Source organism: Syzygium oleosum, unplaced genomic scaffold, assembly GCF_021117445.2.
Source record: "Syzygium oleosum isolate NSW1041296 unplaced genomic scaffold, Sole_v2.1 Sole_v2.11, whole genome shotgun sequence".
Taxonomy (NCBI): Eukaryota; Viridiplantae; Streptophyta; class Magnoliopsida; order Myrtales; family Myrtaceae; genus Syzygium; species Syzygium oleosum.
The window spans coordinates 4,119,067-4,123,898 of NW_026607495.1; the positions used below are offsets into that span (position 1 = coordinate 4,119,067).

Genomic DNA, 4,832 nt, shown 5'->3' on the forward strand with positions numbered 1-4,832 from the left:
CCATGACCTACTCTCTAGTCGTGACCAGAGAGAGATCTGAGACTGACAAACAAATCGATGCAGGCCACCGTAGTGTGCCGGGGTTCCGAAACTTACCGGAATAAAGCTAGATTGCAATACTCGTACAAACGATTTTGGCCTCTGTGGGTGTGACCTTGCGTTTGTGGAAGTAGCCCATGCCTCTAAAGCCACCATCATGGTATGTCCAGGGTTAGCATTTGCATTCGCATAATTTCTTGATTTTGTGTTTTGTCACGCAAACGCTATGACATGGGCCATGCCCTATGTTGGAAACAGTCTCCCTTTTGAAGAACTTATATTGGTCTTCTTTCCTTTATTGTCCTGATCCTCTTCAATCTCTACTTCAAGTTTTTCTCCAGAGCATCATCAAAATCCAACCATGACCTCCGTAATTCACCTCACTCACAATCACAGAGGACGACTCATACTTCTCATCTTCAACTATGAAGCTGAAGCAGCCTGCAACCATTCTGTCTGCACAGCCTCCTTCAATCCCTCCTCTTTTTCTTCGTCTTCCTTCTTACCTTCTCTTTCTTCACATCCTAACGTTCGACATGACGATTATCACTGCTACGACACGGCAACTTCATGGCCGCCGGCAACTATGCTGAGAACCACAAGCTCCTCCTCTCTTCTTTCCCTAGCAACATGGCTTTGAACGGCGGGTTCTCCTCTGGGACGGTAGGGAATGGCTCAGATGCCTTTACGTGTTCAGTTTCTGCAGAGGCGACTCTTCGAACGACACTTGCATCAAGTGCATAAGCGCTACTGCTGAAGATTTGATGGTCGAGTGTCCAAACCAGAAAGCTGCATACTCCAAGGGGACAGTAAATCCTCCGTGCTTCATCCGTTACTCTGATATTCTGATGTATGGCGTGAAGCAGACATCTCCGACGCTAAAATTTCATCGTGTTGGCGGACTTGGAGCTCAAGTTTGCGGAAGGGGGTGAACTTCCAGACCGTGTTCGTGCTGTTGCAGTGCAACCCCAATTTGTCCCGGTTTGATTGCCAGAGTTGCTTGTGGGAATGCATTAATGATTATCAAGGATGTTGCCACGGAATGTGGTCGTGAGCTATTTTAGCCTATTTGTTAGGCATTTTTATTGTATATATTTCTTCCTAGTATAGAATCATTCCTATTGTATATCTCCTAATTAGGGTTTTCATATGTCCTATATATATAACAGGATTGAGCATTGTAAATGTACAGAAAACATATTCATTGAATACAAAAAGGAGAGTCTTTTTCTACATGGTATCAGAGCCCTAGGGTTTGATCCTTGGGGTACTGTACATCAATCATCGACTACGGTGGTCCCACGTGCGTCTTGCCTCGCTTTCTTTCTCTATTGCGCCGTCCGACGTGCGTCTTGCCCGATCTTCTTCATCGCAATTCAGTTTGCGAAGCTGATCTCATGGCCGACGAACAGTCGAGTGTTACAACTGACCAAGCGGATGCTAGTGCCTCTGCTACTGCCATTCTGGCAGACCTGACCGTTGCAATGAAGCAGCTCTTGACCCAGCAGGCCGCGCCGCCGCGCGCTGAACCTCCTGTTGCACCGATTGCTGTCAAGCTTGATGGAAAAAATTATGGCGTATGGTCCTAGGTTGTTGAGATGTATGTCTCGGGCAAAGACAAACTGGGCTATTTGAATGGTGATTCTCCTGAGCCCCCTCCTACTGATCCATTTTTCAGACAATGGAAGACCGATGATTCTACGGTGAAAGGTTGGCTTATCAATTCTATAGACCCAGCCTTGATACCAAACTTTATTCGGTTTCCCTACTGCCAGAGCCGTATGGGATGCTGTGGCAATGACCTTTTTTGATAGATCTGACACCTCCCAAATCTATGATATTAAGAGGCAGGTTTCTCGATTGAAGCAAGGCGGTGGACCCATCGAGAAATATTACAATGATCTTCAAGGGCTCTGGGGCTCTGGCGTGAGATTGATTTCCGCCGTCCTAATCCTATGCAATGTCCGGCCGATATTCTGAGGTACAATGCCATTGTCCATGAAGATCGAGTTTATACTTTTTTGGATGGTCTCGATGACCGCCTGGATAATGTTCGTGCTGATGTTATGAAGATGGATCCATTTCCCACTATTGAGCAAGCTTATGCCCGAGTCAGGCGAGAGGATATGCGCCAATCTGTCATGCTCTCCACTCCTGTTGAGGTCACCTCTGGTTCCGCTATGGTGTCACAGCGGGGCAAGGGTGATCAGTTAGTGCTTTCTGCCCGGGGACCTTGCCCTAAACCTAGTATGCCAATTCAATCCGAGGGATGCTCTCACTGTGGGAATCCTAAACATACAGCAGCATCTTGTTTTAAACTGCATGGTTATCCGGACTGGTGGGATGATTTTCAGACCAAGAAGAAGAAACTAGGCTCCCAAAAGGGGCGGAATGGAGGGCAAGCCTCCTTAGTGACTAGCGGCTTGTCATTAATTCCCATGGAGTCTGAATCTGATAATGCCGAATCTCTTGAAGGTAATTGTGGGTTTGTCTTTGCTAATGGACATGGTGATGGTCATCATGGGTGGATAATTGATTCTGGCGCTACAGATCATATGACTCCGGAATCTGGTGACCTTCTTACATCTACTACACCACGTCGAGATCATATTTACAATGCTAATGGACATAGCTTTCCTGTGACGGCTGCTGGGCGTGTGTCTGTCACGCCTTCTATCTCTCTATCTCATACCTTACTTGTTCCTTCATTGTCTAATCGTCTGTTATCAGTTGGACAGCTTACTAGTGAGTTGAACTGTGTTGTGCTTATGTACCCTGATTTTTGCCTGTTTCAGGACATTCTCACGAAGGAGATTATTGGGCGTGGTACTAAGAGGGAGGGGCTGTATTTCGTGGATGAAATTACTTCTGGACGGACCTATCATTCTCGTGAACAGTTAGCTCAAGAGAAGGAACTTTGGTTATGGCACCGTCGGTTAGGTCACCCATCCTTTGGGTATTTACGACATTTGTTTCCCAAGTTATTTCATGGTTTATCGAACTCTAGTTTTCAGTGTGATACATGTATTTTGGCAAAGAGCCATCGCACTTGTTTTCCTCCCAGTTTGAATATAAGTTCTACTCCTTTTTCCTTAATTCATTCTGATGTATGGGGTGCGTCTCCTATTACTACTGTATCTGGGTTTCGATGATTTATCATCTTTGTTGATGATTGCACACGTATGACTTGGCTATATTTGATGAAACATAAGAATGAGGCTGAAGCTATCTTTCGGACTTTCCACCGTATGATTCAGACTCAGTTTGGGGCCAAACTTCAGGTTCTCAGATCTGATAATGGTGGCGAATACTTAAGTAAACCTCTTGCAGCTTATTTTCAAGAACATGGTTTGATACATGAAACTTCTTGCCCTCAGACTCCTCAGCAGAATGGTGTTGCTGAGCGCAAGAATCGCCATCTTCTCGAAACCACTCGAGCACTCTTGGAGGGTAGCCATGTTCACCATCGTTTTTGGGATTCTGCCGTAGTCATAGCTGCTTATTTGTTGAATCGCATGCCTTCCCGCATTCTGAGCTATCGCACGCCAATGCAAGCACTTGCTGCCCATGTGTCTCTTCCTTCGGTTCTTACATTGCCTCCTAAGGTGTTTGGGTGTGTCGCTTATGTCCATCTTCACAAAAATCAACGGACCAAACTTGACCCTCGTGCAGTCAAATGTGTGTTTCTTGGTTATGGCCCTTCTCAGAAAGGGTATCGGTGTTATGATCTTGCCGGGAAGCACACGTATGTCACCATGGATGTAACATTTATCGAGACAGAGTCCTATTTTCCTTCCCCCCAGTGTCCTGTTCAGGGGGAGACTAGTTGTAGAACCAGGCATTGGTGGGAGGTAGGAATTGCAGGAGCAACGGATGGGTGCGCATGGCCACGTGATTCTGAGGCTGCACGTGATTCTGAGGCTGCTGAGGCTGAGAATTTTGAGCTATTGCCGCATGATTCTGAGGATTCTGAGGCTGCACGACCAGACAACACTGAATTACTGCATGGGTCCGAACAAGTGTCAACAGATGCAAAGCTGCAACAGCCCTCCTTGTCTTCGCCCTCTTCGCCCTCTTTAGTACCACTCCAAGCTCCTGAGAATGTACCTAAGGTAAGTACTTCTACTGTACTTGATTCTTTTGAAGATACTGATGTGCTTACTGGTTATAAGCTACCCGATAGGCATAATAGGGGTAAACCACCGAATTGATATTCTCCAGATGTAGAGGACCGCCGGTCTCGATACCCTATTGCAGACTATGTGTCTGCCAAGAGGCTGTCCACACCATTACAAGCCTTCGTGCTTACGATTTCCTCAGTTCAAGTTCCAAATAGGGTTGAAGAAGCCATAAAGGATCCGAAATGGCTTCAAACGATGGAGGCAGAGATGGAGGCGTTGGAGAAAAATCGAACTTGGAAACTTGTGGAACTACCAAAGGATAAAAAGCCGGTTGGATGTAGGTGGGTGTTCACAGTCAAACATAAGGCAGACAGCACTATTGAGAGGTATAAGGCGCGACTTGTAGCTAAAGGGTATACACAGACTTATGGGGTGGATTATCAGGAAACATTCTCTCCAGTTGTAAAGTTAGACACTATAAGAGTGTTGTTATCTCTGGCTGCAAACTTGGATTGGCCTTTGCATCAATTTGATGTGAAGAATGCATTTCTTCATGGAGATTTAGAGGAGGAGATCTATATGGAGCTTCCACCTGGATACAGATGCGCAGATAAGCCGAACATGGTCTGTAAGCTGGAAAGATCATTGTATGGGTTGAAGCAGTCCCCTCGT

The 4,832-nt window shown here is 46.1% G+C and overlaps 1 pseudogene; it reads left to right on the forward strand.

Moving 5' to 3' along the window:
- Positions 1 to 357: 357 nt before the first annotated feature.
- Positions 358 to 888, forward strand: LOC130139254 (cysteine-rich receptor-like protein kinase 17; annotated as a pseudogene).
- The last annotated feature ends 3,944 nt before the right edge of the window (positions 889 to 4,832 follow it).